The following is a 21,406-nucleotide window of genomic DNA, read 5'->3' as shown; positions in this document are numbered from 1 at the left end:
ATGTATATCAAAATTAAATACATATTTACCCTCAATGCATTCAAACCCTGGACCTACTACACATGAAGCTGTAACTCTACCCATTTAGTTACAAGGATATTAAGAAATTTGTTATACCTTCACATATACCACTGAGCTACCTATAAGCAGTGCTAAGCACAGCACTGTACCATGCAAACACGTTTAGACATACATCTAAATAAATAAATAATTACATCCAGTTTTTATTTTTAGATGTCTGGCAGGTATCTGTTATCTTATATGTGAGCACAGCTTGGCATTGCTATGCTTTCCACCCTGCTCCTCAAACATTTTTTTTTTTGTTAATAAAATAAAAATAAAACAAAGGAAAAAATAAGAATAAAAAAAAGTACATTGCAGAGATTCTCATACTCATCTGCAGCCATGGTTAGCACTACACCTCTCCATACATTGATTCAATAACCATGTTCCTCAGCTCTCCCTCGGCAACTTGTCATCATTAATCTGCATGGTGCTCTTCCACAGTGGAACCACTTATATGGACATGGTAACAGTCCATGTAGGCTCTACATGGTGCCTGCATAATTTTTTATTAAATCCTGGGGGTTATCTTTCAGTTTCAGTGCAGCAACAGACACAATGTCTGTGCTGAGAAGTTTTCTGTATTGTCTTGGAAGTGTTTTATTGTTTTATGACTTCCAGGATCTGCATAGATCTGAGGGAAAGCCATAGTGTATGTATTTTCAGATGTAGATACTAAATACTGATAGCTTTCAGCAGTGGGGGGGATTACCTGGGATAGAGTCAGATGATAAGAGATGATGTCATTCTGCAAGCTATCCCAGCAGTAATATTTGAGATATTAATTTAAGAAATCTCTGAGTGACAACATCAGCTAGAGGATATATTCACTACATCTGCTTTGCTGATCTAATTAAGTGTACTAGGGTATAGTATAATTCTCTTAGACATAGTCAGAAATATAGCAAAACTTAGCTTAGACGTGCTTCTTTATTTATTTAAGACTGTCCTGCAATGTTGTTTTAAATATTTCCTGTTATTTTAAACTCTGATATTAGTGTAAATATATACTGAGTATTCTTGTTCTTTTATTATTTATTATTAAACAAAAATTGTAACCTTTCATTGTGGCTATGTCTAGAGAAATATTTAAGTTTTGACAGTACTTGCATATTTATTTTGTGACACTGTGTAGGCCATTCTTAATAGCCTTGTTCTTTGCCATTTATATTGATAGTAACATTATAAAGTAAGATTGAACGCCCTTTGTTAAGGGCCATATAATAGCTGATGAAGAGGTGGCTGGTGGCAATAGTAACTACCTTATAGTCTGGGCAGAAGGGGGCATAGCTAGTAAACCTGTGCCAGCCTTTCCCAGGTGTGTGTGTGTGTGTGTGTGTGTGTAAAACAAATCTCCAAGAGTGTGTATGTCAGCTACTTGGGCAGGGACACAAAACACTGGTTGGACAGAGAGAGTGTTGGAGGTCTTGGCTTGGGCACTCAGCTGAGATCTCAACTCTATAGCTGTGCCAGCGGAGAGTCTTATAAAGGATCTGGAGAAAGAGAAAGAAACCAGCACCGGACTGACTGTGGTCTCTGTGTGCTCTTATTGCTGCATCTGGAAATACTGTGTGTGTGTGTGTGTACCTGTCATCCTTCCAATGTACGTCTCCCACTGGTGCTAGTGGTGAGGATTGAGGATCCTTGATTACTGGTCCAGTGGTAGGGCATCACATGGATTAGTGTTCCACCTAAGCTAACAAATACAAATAGATGCCACATATAACAAAGAGTGTATAGCAGCCAACACTATAGTAAATAGTGTAGAAGAACAAAATTTATGTTTAAATATCACTGTAAACAGCTGAATCTGCTTGTGTATATGTAGTGCTTACCCCTGATCTGTACATTTTACATCATAGCATCATCGTCTGGTGTAGCCCTGTCCCTGTGCGAACATAACCAGTTACACAATAAAAGAAATACCTATAATGTCATTTACTGTTACATTTAGTACAAAGTGGTAACTAAAATGGGTAAGTAGTGGTGAACATATGAACAGCATTAAATAAAACTGTTGCAGGTCTAGATGGACAGCCAGGCCAGTATACGGGTGGACAACAGCCATGGGTTGCCCTGGAGGTGTGAGCCACACCTTTGGGTTTAATTCTGGATAGATCATTTTCTACACACACACACACACACACACACACACACACACACACACACACACACACACACACACACACACACACACACGCACACACACACACACACACACACACACACATACTCATTTTCACACATGTATAGACACAGAGACACAGAATTGCACACATGCATGCACACACACAGATGCAGATGCGAGCACACACACACACACACACACACACACACACACATTTATTTCCACACATGCACATAAACAGAGACACAGACTCACATACACACATGTAAATAGATATTAGGATACACACAGGAAAACATATGTATACATACACATTTCAGTTAAAAGATCAGCTGTCATAAATGTATAGTGAAATTATTTTATTTCATTTTCATAAAAGGGAAAACATGCTAGGCAGAAAGTGTTTGCTTTCTCTCTTTCATGTTAGATCATGGACAGCGCAATATAATTAGCCAGAAAATAATTTCATCATAGAACAACAGAATTATCATTGCATATAAACAAACAATACAATGAGCTCATTTACTAAGAATGTTCGATGGTACACAGAATTAAATATTATACTTGGAATCTTGATATAATAGTACAGCCATATTTATCACAGTCAAACAATATAAATATATGGGAGGGCAGGTAAGGGAAGGCAAATAAAATAAAGCTATTTTTATCTACAGATGTCAGATTATTTTACCCTGAGAGAATATATAGCTGCTTAAAAACTAAAACACTGGCTGAAATGCAATCTTGGCAGTAATAAGTATTTAAGAATGGTCTTGTTATTTTTTCAAAACAGTATCAACATTTGTTTGGTTTTATTTTAGTACCCCAGATTTAAAGACTTGTAGTCACACAATTAATGCTAATAGCATTAATCCAGAGCCAGTTTGAGAATGACATTGTCCCTGTTATACAAAAACAGTTATCGAGTTATCTAACAGCAATAAATCATTGGCCATAGGACTATGCATTGATCTTGTACTTCACAGGGTATATGATTAGTAGTATTAACTAAATAACACTCTTGTGTCTAGAAATCAGCTGAGGATAGCTTCTGTGGTTGCCTTAAAGGATGACTCCACGCTAAGATAATTTTTTTTGAGCAGACTAAGAGACCTATTGAAAAAAATATATAAACACGTTAACAACAACTTGGAGAAAAAATATTTATTAGAATTACACAGTAACCCAGTTCCTAATACCTATAGATCTGATGCATTACATGATCACCAAAGGCAGTTGTTCAGGGGTACAAAACTAGTGTCCCCTTTGGATGGCAAAATAATCATAAACTCTTCCAGGCCTTCTGCTTTACATACAGTTGCTGTTAACATGACTCTGCATTTGGTCTTATATACAGCTTTCTACTATTCTTTTTAACAAGGATTTTCATGCACTCCAACTGCCAAAGGATATGGCTGTTACAACAGTCTTTAAGTAAACCACTAGAGAATAGAACACAGTGAGAGGCTAAATTTCACTAGGCAGGGCCATTGTGATAAAAATGGCTAACCTGAGTCTAGTTATACAGAAGACGTGTAGCTTGGACATTTGATAAGGACATGTGCAGGACACAGTTTGAGGTTTCAGTGTCTACAGTAATAAACTTGGACACCTTCTTCCATTTCATCTGTTCATAAAGGAAAAAAGCATAAATATTCTTTACATGAGAAATATTTATGGATGCGAGGGTTTTATAATCTATAAAAAACAGATGTATCACTGATAATACCACATGAATGGAAATTCCACATCAGGTTGTAGATCAATTGCAGGTGAAAGTGTGTGATTTGGTGTTCGGATTGTCAAAGAAATGGCATTTAGAAGTAGCACAGTTAACCGTAGGGGGTGCATTCATTTCCAGTAAGAGGAAAGACCCACAGAGAAGTAGATACAGAGGAGATGTTCATGTCCACAACAAGGAGGTATAAATTTATATTGCAGACAGCCTTTCTGGCTTTCTTTACAGGCTCATTATTAAAATTGCTGCCCAGTGAGATGCCTTTTGCCCAGTGTTATTTTCCTAAGATTTGGTGCCAATGGCTGAATTGTGCGACTTAACAAGTGCTGTCATTGCAGACTAAGTCCTTTTACCTAGAGGAGAAGTGATTTGTTATATTAAGGGGGATATGTGTGGATGTGGATAGTTCTATCACTGAAAAAATTAAGAGGTTGGTTGGTTTTGTGAAACTAGTCTTGCATTCAGCACGGCTATCATATAATTTGTCTTTCAATTTTTTTCCTGTTTAGCATAAAGTGCGATATGAATTTATAGCACCATGCTTTTGCTACTGCAGTAAAGATTCATGTGTTGTTTTGTAAGCTTTTTTTTCATTCAAACCAAACAACTTTTCCTAATGTTGGAAACAAGGCAATTTTTGAACCATTCTTTTGAATGGCATGACATGAGGCATGATGTTTTCATAAAATGGAAGGAAGCTATTAATGGAAAACTTCCAAAAATCTCACAAGAGGCCTCCACTGAAAAAAAGCAAAAACATAAATAAATGAATAAATAAATAAATAAAAGAAATTATTTTTATTTTGCCTTTTTAATGTTAGCTTAATTTAAATTTCTTATTCACTTACTGGAGGCTGGAACTCTTTGAATATTATAACTCAATATACCGAGCTCTGAGAAGTTCTGGGTTTCAGTAAAAAAAATTGTGGCGGAGTGGCTGTAACTGTGGTCATGTGTGTGTGTGTGTGTGTGTGTGTGTGTGTGTGTGTGTGTGTGTGTGTGTGTGTGTGTGTGTGTGTGTGTGTGTGTGTGTGTGTGTGTGTGTGTGTGTGTGTGTGTGTGTGTGTTTGTATAATTTAGAGGATTATGACTGGGTCTCTGATCATAACCAGCGTAGTATGTGTTCTCGGTATCCATGTCAAAATTGCACATGTAGTGCATGCAGCTTTATCTTCTCCATTACTAGCTACAGAAACAAAGAAAAAGTGTAGGCGTACAAAATGTTATACTGAGTTTGAAAGCTGGTAAAGCACTTAGGGATGTCAGACAGAGCATGGAGCTTTATCTTCTCCATGTATTATTAGCTACAGAAATAAAGAAAAAATGTAGAAATACAAAATGTTATACTGGCTTTGAAAGCTGGTAAAGCACTTAGAGATGTCAGACAGACAGCAGCACACATCTCAATTTCTTTGCTTAAAAATTCTGGACATATCCAAAGCCAGTGAATATATCAAATCAGTAATAGTTGTTTATTGCTCTAATTCAGTTGAAAAGTTAATAAAGCAACATTGCTTTTGCATCAACATGCATTTTCTGAATAAAAAGTATGAAACTCTAAAGTCTGATATTATTGACTGACAGTAACCTTCAGTGATGTTTACCAGAAAATCTAATTTTTTGAGGGAAAGGACAGAAATGTGAGACAAAATCATGGACATTTGGTAAAATAGGGAAAAGTTGAGATATATGGACCACAAGCAGAAATCATTTGTTCCTCTGTAGAACAAACAGCATTAAAAGCTGCTATACACTTTGTTCTGCCACATTTTATGTTTATGAGTGGCAGTGTAAAGTTCTAAAAGCTTTAAAAGCTATTTTGCTTTTTGCTGTTGTTTCATGCTGGCTGGCATTGTTTTCTGTTAGTCCCTACTGTAAGACCCAATGTTAAAAACACTTGGTTGTGCTTAACAAACTCCATGCATTATAGACATATCAATGTATGTTTGGGGGGAAGCATAGATGCTCTCAACTGTTCATGATTCCACAAATGCCTCTGATTTTTTTTTTGTATATTTTGATTTCTTTCTCATATCTGTGTTTTTTTTCTGTTGAATCGGTGAATATTGCAGTTTGTAAAAAAAAATGACATACCTTTGAGTTTCAAACTTCCTAACATACAGAAAAAGCAGCTAAAGCAACTTTATAAGTATATAATAGCAATATCTTTTCTTGAGTTTAGTTCTTTGTCCCCCATTATTTTTTAGGTTTATTTTTGACTCGTGAGCTAAGAGGTTGAGAGATGAATGTGTGGTGGTTGCAGGGGTCACACACTTTATTGTGATGGTGGTGAGCTGAGAAGGTGCATTCCTGTATGGCTGTTATTAATATATATTCATGTCAGGACCCCACTCTATCCTCAACCAGTGTTTCCCTTTCAACCTTCCTTGATTGTTGTCCAACCATCACTATCAGCTTTTGTCCAGCCTCTGTATATACTTATCCATCCATTCTCCTCCCTTCATTTTGTATGTATACTACCCATTTCAGTCTGTTCCTGTGTTCTGTATTTGTCTGTCTACCACTGATAACTGCCATATCCCCTGTCTGCCATCCACAGCCATCCCTTGCTGTCTTCCTCGCATACACTTATTTTGTATCATTACCCTTCCTTTTCACCCCACCTTTCATATCTCATGGTTTACCGGTGTTTTCCTTTGCTTACCACTCTCTCATTTCATACTTTCCTATCTACTCAATTTCTTCAGTATTTAAATGTTGAATGGGATTGCTGCTATGCACAGAAACACATTGAGGTATGTATTGGCTGCTATGCTGCCTTCTTGTGGTGGACTGCTAGATGTAGCTATGCAGAAGTACATTACACACATGAGCACGTTATTCAGCTGCAGTGCCATTTCTTGCCTGTGATGTCTGTCATGTCAGAAACATGTGCCACTGTAATGCTGATTCTGCATACGACAGTCTAATCCCACTTATCCCACTATCACTATGCCTCTCTTTTTTCATGTGGATCTTTGGTTCAGTTTACAAGTGCTCTATGTCTAATTGCTGTGCAATATACTTATCAACTGTCCAGATTTTTGCAGAATATCCAGATTATTCCCTCATATTTTTTGTGTTTTCTTCATAAACATTGTGATTTTCTAGCAAATTATTGAGATTTGAAGCCACTAAATAATACCAAATAATGACAGACATATTTGAGTTTCAGACTTCATATCCTTCAGAAAATACACTAATTCACAACCTGTTATTCTAGCAACTTTCTAAGCTTATATGAGCAATTTCTAAAATCTGTCCCTATTTTTGAGCCTTTGTCCCCCCATTATTTCTGGCTTTGTCCAGATTTCTTGTGCTGAGAGGTTGATAAGTATGCTGTGCAGCTCTTTTGTTCTTTGCCCCCCCTTGAATTTTAGGACTGCACTAGTAAGTAGCACTTATCCATGAATCCCCAACCTAATTTCAATGTGGCAGTTCACCACACACACATACACACATACACACAAATATCTATATAGTTGTAAACAAAAATATCTCAGTATGCCAATGGTAAAACGTATTTACTCAACATACAACCACAAGCTTGCACACAAAAGATGAGAAAGCTCTGAAAATGGCTTATTTAAATAACTCTATGTATTTTTATATTTCAAAATGTGTTTTTGATGTACTTTACAAAAGCAGCGATAGCACTATTCTCCATCTGTGTGCCCTCACTTCAGTGTTCAGGTGTTTCCATCTTGGTTGTAAAATCACTTGCTCCAAGCTGTTTGTTTATAGCATATACCTACCTGTGTTTTTCCTCATCCATATGCACCTTTGTTGGTTCAGTCTGCATGGGGCTCCCTGGTACTTTGTCTCCATTTCCAGGGATTTGTCTGTTTCTTCCTGAGAGAGCTATATGATTTATTTTCTTGTATGGTATTTAATAAGAAAACATTGCAATCTTTTTTATAGACCTGATCACACAAATGTGATTAATTTTTAGTATGTCTAGAACCATTTTGTATGGGTTTTTAACATTCAAAGACTTCCAGCTTCATGACTCTAATTTTATCTCTCATAGTACGGTCCTGTGATCCACTACTGTGTTGTGCTATGAGTGCCACTATTTCTCTTTGCTGACTGAATCGAGCTGCTCCCATAGTACATCTCAAGGTTACCTCTGCAACTCTATTTGAATGATGTTTTTCTATCCATCTTCCGTACTGTATGCTGCATCCAACACTCCACTCTTATGCAAAATAACTGCAGCATAGTGCTATCACAGTTATACTTTTATCATTGCACGCCTGTTGTTCCCTTTCGGTACCCGTACAAAACTCATAGGGCTATAGCCATGACATTTACTCTGTTTGCCTTTTGTGATCACTGGAATTACCATCTTTGCTCTAACACTAGGATAAGATGACTGCTTTGTTTCATCCTTACACGGTACATTTCTCTTCAGAAATACATTTAGTGCCCTCTGAGCTGTGGAACAGAGTACTTCATTAATACCAAAGGTCATTTGTGCAAAGAATACTGATCAATGCACAGGATAAACTGGGATTATACATAGGATGCTGTTTCTTATATGAAGTAAGAAATATTATTTATATTATTACTGCATATTTTGGGGACCTTCTCAGAACTGAGATGGCAGCTTTTATTTTACATGGCATGTACTTTATTCTGTTCTACTGAAATTCAACTTTTTCAAGGCTATCTGTAACCTCATTTTAACCTTGCCTCACGGAGGATGGTTTAAGCTTGCTGTGATTGTTCTTGCTAATTAAATATTTACAATTTAAATGCAAAAAAAAATTACAAATGTCAGGACTTAATTTTGGCTTTCATGTTTAACTTTGTCCACTTCTTTACAATGCAGTACATCTTTGCCTTTCTTGCCTGTTTTAAATCAGCATACCTAGCTAATGGTGTGACTGCTTTACTTATTTCTTATTTATTTTTATTTACATATTGTGTTTGTTCATTAGCTGGGATAGTCTGCCTGTGCTCATAAGAACCCCTTTCCCGGAGTAGCTCAAAAAACAATGTGTAGTACAGAAATGCAAGTTCAAAACCCGTAGCATATAATTATGTGTCTAGGTATATATTAGTCTATACTTGGCCTTTTAAGCCTAGCCATGCATCCCTAATGTTTACAACAAGTTTGGTACTCTAGAGGTTATTTTAGGGGTATCTGTAAGCTAGGGCATGTGTTGTCAAACCCTATTCACAGGCTGCCTCTATCCATACGTGAAATAGCTCACAGACTAGTGGTGAATGTATGATTTCCCATCCATTGGTCCAGGTTACATTTGAATAGGGCTAGGGAAGAAATCTGCTTCACATGGATGGGAAGCCTGTTCCAGACAAGGGGTATTCTCTGAGACATATACCAGTCCTCCCAACATATCCTACAGCAAACTCTCAGTTAACTAGAACTGAAGCAACCAGCATTCTCAAGCAATCAGCAAAAAAAAAATATTGAAGAAATACAGTACAATTTTCATGTGTTGCGCTTTCTGTTTCCTCCCGCAGAAAGATACCTTACATGTTTAGAGTTTTAGAGTTTTAAAAAGGAAGATAGGAATAAATTCCTTCTCTCCTCAACCTGAGAAGAAGTCAAACCAAACAAATAGTGTAGGGTACAGTATTAGTCAGCCTGCTTTTTAATAGTAACTCTCAAGCAACGAGAAACTAACGTTACAAAGCATTTACCAATCCCCACTGGTGCCGGTTAACTGAGAGTTTACTGTATTTATGTTGCCCACAAGGTTTAAGTCCCTAGAGCAGGTAGTTCTGATGATAGTTGTTTGTGAATATGCAGGAAGTCCTCCAGAGTGAGATCTAGGGATACCTTGTATACCAGACATAGATTAACCCTTAGCAGTCTGCAGGAGACAGAGTAGGATAGGGCTTTGAGGCAATTTGCATAAGAGAGTTTGTCAAAGCCCTGCATTCTGTTTGTGAGGAACCTCTGTGGATGTTCCACTTATTGTGTGTACTTGGTCATGTACATACTGAAGGTGGCGTTGTACACAATGACGAGCCTGATGTAGGCTGAGTACAGTGGAACATTGACTTCCTTGGACCTATATGTCATGCCCTTATTTATAAGAGGTTTCTTTGCAAAGGGTTATGCATTTCTTGGGACTGAGTTTTAAACTATGTCTATGGCATTAGTTATTTGTCTGTGGGATATTACTATTTTGGAAGTATTCTATGATTGCTCTCAGTTTGCACTCATCTGCAGACTTGGTCAGCTTGAAGACATTGATGTTGGCCTTGACTTCGGAGAATTAGATGTTAAAAAGGAGAAGACTCAGTATTGACACCTGAGTGATTCTGCTAGTGACCAGCCTCTTTGAAGAGGTGGACTCCCCTATCCTAACTTTCTGCATCCTATCTGAGAGCCAGCTGGCAATCCCACATGTATCATAGGGTTTTACAGCATAGTAGACCAGCAGTGCATATCAGTATAAGTTATTGAATCATATATTGTTCTCCTCTACTTAAATATTTAGTGTATCTTTGTCACTTTTCAAAAGGTATAGCCCTCCATCTCTCCTCTCAGAGTACTCAAACTCCAGTCTCTCCTTACGTATGTTAAAAGGATCTCTGCATTTTTGGTATGTTCTCTCACAAGGCAATCCTTAACTACCCTACATCACTCAACCATTAAGCTTCTGATCTGGTCTGCTTTGATTAGCTGATCAATATTTTCCAGTGTCATCTCTTACAACTATTATCCCACCAGCTTTTATAATGCCCCAGAATAATGTAAATGAAATATCCTAGAGGTCTTTTTTTTTTTTTTGCAGATAGGCTGTGTCCTCTGTACCTCCACACTCTAATCTCTAACAGTAATACTTTTGATATTTGTAATGTCATACCAGCTCAGAGGAGAAGGACTGCATGTGTTCACTATTTTCAGAGTTGGTGTACCCATGAAGGTGGCACATTTACAGATCAAAAGGAGAAGCAGAATCCCCAGCATTATGGGTTGCAAGCACAACACCCCCATTTGAATGCATTTAAAGAATGTTATTTTAGATTGTTGCAGCTCTTAAATGAAGTAGTAGAATAGTGAAGTCAGGAAATTGTGCTCCATGAAAAATATAATATGTCAAAGAAGTTCCTCTCATGCTGCAGTGATGCAGTATTTCTACTTGCACCTACGTAGCCTTTCCAATTCAATACCACTTCATGTCCGCTGAGGACATCTTTACTTCATCTTTATCAAAGCTGTCTGCACTACTCACTGATTTCCTTCTTTTCTTACATCTTGCATCTTCCTGTTTCATGCCACAATATTCCTTCTATCAAACTTCTCCACCCTTCTTCAAATGAAAGTATTCTTATTGGTGAACTCACAGCCTACACTCCCCCTGTCACCTCCTGTTGTTTTTGTTCTCATCTTGTAACTTATTACCTTGTTCTTGTTGCCTACCTTCATCCAATATTACTTCAAAGACTACAGTATCCTGTGCTATTTTACTGCCCTCTCTTCAAGAGTTCCAGACAAAGCCAAAAATAATAGGGGGGAGGAAGCCAAGGCCTGAAATCAAGGACATTTGTAAATGTTATTCTAATTTACTTAAACAGCAAGAGGTTCTCCAGTTCGATTCTCAGCTGGGGTGTCTTCTATGCAGAATCTACATGTCCTTCATGCGGCCCATGACTTTCTCCGAGTGCTGCAGGTGGATTGGACACTCTAAATTGGCCCCAGGTGTGAGTGTGTGTATGTGTGTGCATGCATGTGGCTTTTGTGGAAGGTTGGACACCAGGCTGGCAACTCAACACCATAAAATCCCACTGCCAATCATTCTGCAGACTGTTATTCCACTGTGATGACCCCTAATGGGAAACACCAAAAGGAAAAGAAAATTCTAATCTACTTAAAAGGTTAATAAAACGACAAGTGTTGTGTGCATCTTCTGAACATTAAGAAGTATGAATCTCTAATGACTGGAATTATACTGACAGAATGCAATTATCTGTGATTTATCAGAAAAAAAATCAAACAATGTATGAGGGACAAAGCAAATATATCAGGCAAAATTATGAACAATTTTTAAATATTATTTTAATTCATTTAAAACTTAGCAGAGACATACATCTCTCCTTGTCAGACCTCGCAGGGTTGCCCTACTGTTTCCTTGTTGATTTGTTTAAATTAAACACATTTATTACTGGGATGAGCTCTCTTTTATCTAACTGTACACTGTCTTTGTCAGGGGTGGCTCGTGCTATAGGACTTCAGGACTGCAGCCTCCCACCTGCCGAAAGAAAGAAAAAAAGAAACTACAAAAAAATCACGAATCATGGAACTCCACGCATACGTGCTTGGAGGTCCTGGGTACTCACAGAACTCCAGACTGCTGTGTTAGGCAATCCATATAGAGAAGAAAGGCATCTCTGCCCTGCAGCCTAGAAGTCTGTGCGGTAATGACTGCACAGAATGGAAGGACACCGGACTGCATCGCCTGCAGGCTGGAGTCTCCAGCCTACTCTCACACAGCCAGTAGAACCAGAAACCAGCACAGGCAGGCTAAGGATACTGCCGAACTGATGTGGAGACTGCTTACTGAAGCAGAGGACTGGTGTTTCAGGTACGGGCAGGCTAAGGAGACTGCCGAGCAGAGGACTGGTGTGTGTGTGTGTGTGTGTGTGTGTGTGTGTGTGTGTGTGTGTGTGTGTGTGTGTGTGTGTGGGACTGGTGTTTCAGGTACAGGCGGGCTAAGGAGACTGCCGAGCAGAGGACTGGTGTGTGTGTGTATGTGTGTGTGTGTGTGTGTGTGTGTGTGTGTGTGTGTGTGTGTGTGTGTGTGTGTGTGTGTGTCTGTGTGTGTGTGTGTGTGTGTGTGTGTGTATGTGTGTGTGTGTGTGTGTGTGTGTGTGTGTGTGTGTGTGTGTGTGTGTGTGTGTGTAAAATGCCTCAGTAGCTATATCATGGGGGGTAGAGAATACTCAGGCTTGAACCCTGTACCTTGGGTGCAGGAGGCAAGGGCCTGAATTCCCTACCCACCACCATTTGTAAAAAAATTGCCACTCTTTGCCTCATATTTGTTCTGTTCCTCATAAAATCTGTGGTTTCTGTATAAAATCTGTGGTTTCTGTATGTTTTACCATGCCAAGTTAATAGTGCAGTGGTGCACTGGTAGCATTGTTGCCTGACAGCTACAGGTTCTCTGGTTTGATTCTTGGCTGGTGTGCCTTCTGTGGGAAGTCTGCATGTCCTCCCATCTTACAAAGACATGTATTTCGCCCTGCTCTGCTGAAAATTGGCTTTTGTTCCAAGTCAGACTTTCTGGGTTAACAAATGTTAAATAAAAATAACAGGCATTTGAATTTCAGACTTCATATTCTTCAGAAAGTACATGGTAACACAAAACCTTTTATTCTAGCAATTTTCTAAGTTTATAACATGGATATCTGAAATGTGTCCCTATTTTGGGACCGTATTCCCCCATTATTGGCTTCATACATATTTTTTGTGCTAGGATTGAGAGCTATGGTGAGAACTGAATTCACTGAATATGTTTGGGGGCTGTATTCCCCCATTATTGGCTTTGTCCAAGTGTTTTGTGCTAAGAGGTATGGCGAGAACTGAATTCATTAAATAGCCATTTAAGTTTCAGTCTTCATTTCTTTTAAGAAACAGCTTATGGCATAGTGGTATGTTGCTCTGACTGCAGTGCATAGGGTCCTGCGTTCAAGACTTGGCAGTGAAATGCATGGTGCTAACATAACATTTTATTCTAGCAACTTTCCAAGATTATACAAGCAGTGTTTAAAATGTGTCTCTGGTTTGTGGGCTTTTATCTCCTTCTCCTTCCCAATAAAGTTTGGCTTTTTCCAGATTTCTTGTGCTGCAAAGTTGAGAGATACAGTTGAGTGTCGAGTGGATTTTATAAGGAGCTGAGAGCTTGAAGAGACATTTAGTGTTGCTTATGCTGAGTTTACTTGCATTGTTAATAGCACAACAGGTCGTGTACTTGATTTTGATGCTGAGAGCTAGAAGAGATGTTTAGTGCTGCTTATGCCAAGTTTACTTGCATTGTTAATAGCATAACAGGTAGTGTACTTGCTTTTGATGCAGATGGCTGTGGGTTCTACTCCCACAGTATGTAAATGCATTGCTGATACTGTACTGTGCTGTACTTTTAAAGGGGGTAGATGCTGCAGTCCTGAGAATGTCCTCTTTGGTCAGAGGTACCTAGTAACTATGAGCTTGTTATCAGTTTGCCATCCATTCCCTATTGCAGTATTACTAGCTTATCATTTTTTAATGTAATATAGGCAATTTATTCCTCAAGGGCAACAGGCACTCTATTTGTAGATGAAACAATGAAATATAAAGTTGTTTGCTAGCAGCAACCTCTTCATTAGTTACAGATCTTTTTAATGTGGAATTATTTAGATAACTTTTACTTCTGCAGAGATTGTGCATATTTACTGATACCGGTGGACTGTAGAAGTTTGAGTAGACTTTTATGATGGAAATGTTTTCAATTGGGCAGTATTTTCATTACTGGTGCATGCATTTTATTTCATTGTTTACTGGAAAAATGTTCAAAACAATAAATTTAAAACACCCGCTAACAACTGTACTGTATTATACAAGGAATATAATTTAATGCAAACAGGAGGGTGCATCACAGAACACATGTATGTTCTGTGTGCAAGGGGCCTATCATTTGAAAATAGCCCAAAGTTAATCTTTATCTGCCACTAGCCAAATGTATTTTCTTTGAATGTGGGTTTCGGTGTTGTTTCAATGAATGTGAATTTCAAGGGTCGAGAAGTTTTAATGCTAAGTCTGCTTTCATTGTGAGACTGCATTGCTTTGTTTAGCAGATGCCTTAGTGTTTGTGCTGTAAAATGCAAAATAAAACTTTCAAATGAAGTCCAAATCATCATAGAAGTAAAGCAGTATGCACATTAGTGTTTATGGTAAATGGGGTGAAATAGCCAAGTAATGGTTCATTGGAATGGCTGCAGGGGGAGGCTCCATTCGACCATGATTTTGTGAGGGGGAAGAGCAGCAAACTCAGACAGCCCCGACTGAAATATACCTGTCAACTGTCCAGATTTTTAAAGAATGAATAGATTTTTGCTTCTTATTTTTGGTTTGTTCCTCATAAAATTTGTGTTTTTTCTGGCAAATCATTTAGGAATTAAGTCACTAAATGACAGACACTGATTTTCAGACCTCATAACCTTCAGAAAAATCAAGCTAAAGCAAGACCTGTTATTCTATCAACTGTCTCAGTTTATACAAGAGCAATTTTTAGTACTGTTTATATGTTCTCCCCAATATATTTGGCCTTGTCCAGATTTCCTGCATTAACAGGTTGAGAGGTACGTGCAAATAAATTGCTTTATAGAATTAGGCATGTCCAAACCTCTCAACTGTACCTGATTTTGTCTCAAAGTGTTGCTCTTCCCCTAATAATCCCTCTGCAGAATGACAATTTTGGAAGAAACGTGGAGGGTTTACAATTAATAAATAACTGTAATAATCAGTTATAGATTGCTTTTATTTCAGAAATGCATGTAGATTCTTTTATTTTGTCAGCTGCTCAAGTTAACAGTACTAATATTTTAAAAAGTGTCCCTTCTTTGACAGGTTACCAGCTGTATTGTGTGGCTATTTTATATTTTTGCATCATATTTTTGGTCCATTTTTCATAAAATTGTGGGGGGTTTTTTGGCAAATTAGTGGCAAATCATTAAAGACTGAAGTTAGAAAATAATGACAGACATTTGAGTTTCAGATTTCATACCCTTCATAAAATTCATACTAATGCAAGACCTACTATTCTATTATCTTTCTAAGTTTATAAGAGCAATATTACAAATTGTCCTTATTTTTGGGCCTTTGTCCCACTTCTACATATGGCTTTGTCCAGATTTCTTGCTCTGAGGTTGAGAGGTATGGCAAATGTGTCAGGGCCATCACAGTCAGCCAGAGGCATTTCAAATTGTGACATATGTGTTGCACCCCATTCCCCCCATGTAGTGACTCTGGATGTGTCCAAGCAAGGCAAAGATCAGTTATGCAGAGTATCCCCCCATCCAAGCTAGACACAAGTACTACAGTGGCTTTTCATCTGTCCTTGATTTTGCAGAATGTTCTAGTTTCTGTCATATTTTATACTGTTGATTTATGCTTATTATTATTCAGAAAGTGCCTGTTGCTCTTTGTTTAAGTAGCAATGCTTTAATGACCATTGGGTAAGCTTGTCTGAGATTGTAAGATGCAAGTAAGCTTTAATAAGCATACTGTTAAAGAACTGCCAACATTTGAAAACCTTTCTTTTGTTGCCATGCCGGGAATACTTGCATAACTAGATAACATATAAGCCTTGGGTATTGAATGCATATGACAGTATTTGTAATAAAGGACAGGATTACATTATTTTGAGAAGCTCATTACATTTGTTGGAGACTTGCAGTCATCTTTGTAGGTTTTACCTGTAAACTAAACAGAATGCCAATCTATCATGTGTGGTTTATAACCTGTGCAGTAATCCTTTAAGCAATGTATCTTGAGCTTGTTTCTTGTTTGCTTTTCATTTTTACTTTGATCATGTTTTCCCCATGAAACAAGTAGATAATTGTTGTCAGACAGCAGGTCTTTTTTGGATAAGAAACATTTTTGCAAGTGAAGGTATCACAGAGATTGTTACTTTCAGCATGTTAGATGGTACTTTAATAAAGCTGAATATAAATTATAATTAGAACTGCAGTGCAAGGAGAAGTGGTTTGAGTTGAGTGCTGGTTTGAGTTGAGTGCTGCTTGTTTTTCTTATACTTGATTTTGACTGGCATTCCAGTAATGTATTTAAAAAGTAATTTATTTTTTTCATGCCTCACAACTTTTTTGTTTCCATCTAGATATTAAGTAAGCTGTCATGCTGCCAATGCATTGAAATATTTTTTTTCTTCTATACTTCATTTTGTCTTTATTGGACTCTCATAATGATGGTTTGGCACCCAGGGCAGCGTATTTAATTAAAGTTACAGTTTTTGTGGTTTTGAGCATAGCTCCTCTCCTTTCTAGTTGGCCGCACCCCTTCCCATTGACCCCACCCATTCAGCTGTCTCCTGCACCCCCCCCCTTTGAGATGAAGTCACCAGCTCCCACTGGTCTTTGTTTATCCTAGCTTGTTTCTCTTATTTTTCTATCTCTGTTGCTACACTCTGGTTATATTTTCTTGAATTTTAAAAATTTAGGTTTGATAAAAATAGTAGTCATAGGATGACCAGTTATAGTCTTAAATACATACATGATAATGAAGTAATTTTGTTATGTTAAGCGTTACGACTGCTGTATTAATTTAGGGAATTATAAACACTGCTTTGAGAAGTTTCACTTCATATTTGATACAAGTCTTAAGCATATATCTATTTAATTTCATTCCGCTTCTTTAACTGGATTTAACACCTTCTTTAACTGGATTAATATAAACAATGTATTATTAAATAATTTAATTCATTAGCTTATCTGTCTGGAAAAGGACTGAATGCTGTTGAAGCTGAATCATATGTTTTAATTGTTATCTTTTTTGGAAAAATCAATAAATATATTCAAACAAAAAAATTAACAGAGCGAAAGTTTTGTATCAACATTTATTTTCTTACCAATAAGAAATGTAGAATTTTAATATCTGATGTTATTGAGTGACTGTAATCCTCCTGGATTTATCTGAAAAATCCAAAAACTTGTGAAGGATGAGGCAAAGATATTAAGCATTATCTTTGTTTATGTCTTCACATTTATAGTGACAGAATATTGCAAAATTATTTTTCTGGTGCTTAACACATAATTTGTTCTACTTTTACTCATCGCTAAACCTACAGCCTGAAATAACATTAAAGAACACCTTGTCCCTCTCTCTAACTCAGTTTTAGTTCTACACTTACCTTATGTTCCCATTAACCCAGTTTCACATCTCACAGAAATTTCTCATATTAGACTTTCAGCAAGTTGAACAAGCTTTTTTTTTTCTCAATAAATGTTTTATTGATTTATAATCAAGTACAATTTAGGAGTTGACTTATATATAAAACAACTTGTTTTAAGCAAATTTGCAACTCATATATACCTTAACAGTGAACAGAATAAAATAACATCACTAAATATGTACAATATATACAATAGGTAACCATAAAGTACAGATAACTAAAAATACAATTTCTGTGAATTAAAAATAATCCAAATTTGGGTATAAGAATTAACTAGAATATCAGACCAAGTGAAAAATTTAAGGTACTAATTATTGATAATACTTAAAACCTTCTCTAATACTAAATTTTTGAAAGCCATTTTTTTTGGACTCTTAACCATGTTTTTTTGAGCATCAGTGTATAAGTAAGCCATTTTTTGGAAAATATCCCATTTCAATTTGGTACGATCAAGCCAGTTTTGAGTTATGTAAAGCTTTATTAAAGAGCAAATAAAAATAATAACTTGAGTGTCAAATTTGGAGAGATAAATGGTCGGTATATGAAGAATAGCAATTTCCCATGACAATGTAGATTTATGATATCCCATTCTCTGTAGTCTAACTTTCAAAGAGGTCCATAATCTATGGGAAAAATGACAATACCATAGAATATGTAAAAGGTCCGCTTGTGGATAAGAACAACATGGGCACGATGAGGATTTGTTAGGGTTAAATTTGTTTAATTTATAAGGAGTGTAATAAACATCATTGTGTATCATTAATTGTGTGTACAATAGATTCTTAAATGGAATAAATTCCCTAGTATATCTTATTGCCAAAAGTTTTTGATTCTCAGTTATTCGAGAATTATATTTTAACCAGCTATCGGAGAAAAGACAATTCTGATCCAGCACTAGATTTTTTATTAATTTATAGGATCTTGATATCATTTTATCTGATGAAGATAATGTTTTAATTATCGTATTTAGATTATTTAATTTATGTTCTATAAGTTCTATGGGTTCATATTTACCTACAATTACTTCTCTTAATTGGCGTAATATTGTAGAATGACTCCAATTGACATTCAGAATTTTACGCAACTCTAATAGGGATAATTCATTATATTTCAGAATATCCCAAACCTTCAAATTTTTTAATGAAGGATAATTTGTTAAATTGAAAGGAGAATTATCTATCATTATATTAGGATTTAGATGAAGTGGCTGCAAAAGATAAGAAAACTTCTCTACATCACATAATTTTAGTAGAACTTGAAAAGCTTTAATCTTTTGTTTAAGAAAAATGGAAATTTTATTGCTAATTTTCATATCAAGAGAAATATAAGGAATAGCTTCTGGATTTATATTTTTAGATGTAATGTAATTGTACCAAATCTTAACCCATAAGGGATAATTAAAATCTTTACTATTTTTAAAATTTGAAATAGTTAAAAGCTTATTTGATGAAATAATTAAACAGTAAAGATAGAAGTTTGGCAATCCCAAACCACCTTTTTCTTTAGAATTTGATAGTCTGGAATATGAGACTCTAACAGATTTAGGAAACCATAAGAATTTTGCTAATTTTATATTTACTTTCTCAAATAATGACTTAGGGACTATCTGATCAGAGGAATTAAGTTGGTATAAAAATGTTGGTAAAATGTTCATTTTAATTATAGCTGCTTTTAATAAGAGTGATAAATTTAAGTGCTCCCATCTAGTAATGTCCGAAATAATTGAATTCCAAACTTTACTTAAGTTATTTTGAAAAGAAGAGTGATTATTGTGTTCCATGTTAATTCCTAGATACTTCATACCAAAAACAATCTGAGTTTGTTGATCAGAAAACAAGTACAATTTATGGGCCCTATGATTTAAAGGAAAAATATGTGTTTTTGAAGAATTTATACGGTAGTTCGAGGCAGAAGAAAAACACTCAATAGCTTTTGTTATTTTACTAAAGTCCGATATAGGGGGTTGAAAGTATAATACAAGGTCATCAGCAAAAGCAGAAAAATAAATTTTTGTGTCAAGAATCCTAGGGACTTTATGAAAAGTGTTTTGAGTAATGAACAACAATAACGGTTCTAAATATATGTTAAAAAGAAAAGGAGACAGAGGACATCCTTGCCTTGTGCCTCTGGTAATCTTTATAGGGGAAGAAAAGTAACCATTAATATAAAAGTCTAGTAAACATATCTTTATATAAAGTTTTTAAGAGGTTTATAAAGAATAGAAGAAAATTAAAGCATGACATAGTTTGAAAAAGAAATTTCCAACAGACTCTATCAAAAGCGTTTGATGCATCCAAAATCAACGCATATATTGGGTTAGAGTCTTTTTTAATAAGATGTATAATGGATTCTAAAGTCAGTGTATTGTCCCAAGCATGTCTGTGGGACATGAATCCTGATTGATCTTGAGAAATAATTGACGGCAAAACTTTTTTCAATCTGTTGGCTAGTATAGATGTCAAAATCTTTATGTCTAAATTGATCAAAGAAATAGGCCTATAATTAAATGGGTCAGTTTTTTCTTTATTATTTTTCAAAATTAATATGGTTTTAGATGTATTCCAATGAATATCTGAAATACCCTTGATTTTTATATAATTATAAACTTTAAAGAGAAAGGGAACAATTACCGATTTAAAAGATTTGAAAAATTCAGTTGTGAATCCGTCTGGACCAGGAGATTTACCGGATTTAAGACTATCAATTGAATCAGAAATCTCTTGATGAGTTAAAGGAGCAGAAAGCAGTTTTTGTTGATTATCATTTAACTTGGGGAAATTTAAAGAACTCAGAAAGTTTTCTATATGATTATCTTCCAACGTATTAGGTGATTTTGAGTATAACTCTGTATAAAGTAGTGTAAAGAGATGAATAATCTCTTCATCTGTGTTGTATAATTTATTTTTGTACAATAATGATGAGATTTTTGGTTTTATAATATTATTTTTGATTATTCTGGCCAAAACTTTAGAAGGAACTTGAGCCCATTCTGAATACGTTGCTAACAATCTTTGATCAACTATAGAAAGATTGTTCTGATGTAACAAAATTAATTATTTTTGACAATCTAATATTCGCTTTTCAAAACTAGTGTCTTGATTCATTCTAAACTGACTTTCAAGAGATTGAATTCTAGATTTTAAGAACTCTTCCTTTTTGTTGTATTGTTTTTTTAAGATAAGCAGCTTTACTGATAAACATACCTCTTAATCTCGCCTTACATGCAGCCCATTGAATATCATAAGGGATATCTAATAAATCCAAATCATTCTCCATTTCTTGAATAGTTTCTGAGCACTGTATACAGATATCTTTATTTAAGAGTAAATTATTGTTCAATGACCATTTATTTAAGTTAATAATATTTTTAATTTTGTGGGTAAAATTAAGATTTAATAAGATTCTTGAATGATCTGAAAGATATCTAGGTTCAATATTAAAATCTGAAATAAATTTTGAGATAGTATTAGAAATCAGAAAAAAATCCAATCTAGCCCATGAATGGTAGCATTTTGAGTAATAAGTGTAAATATCTTTCTTGTTTGATATTTT

Source organism: Protopterus annectens, chromosome 1.part0, assembly GCF_019279795.1.
Source record: "Protopterus annectens isolate FY-2018-M chromosome 1.part0, PAN1.0, whole genome shotgun sequence".
NCBI classification, from domain to species: Eukaryota; Metazoa; Chordata; order Ceratodontiformes; family Protopteridae; genus Protopterus; species Protopterus annectens.
The sequence above is the reverse complement of the archived record's forward strand: the minus strand, read 5'-3'. Positions refer to the sequence as shown.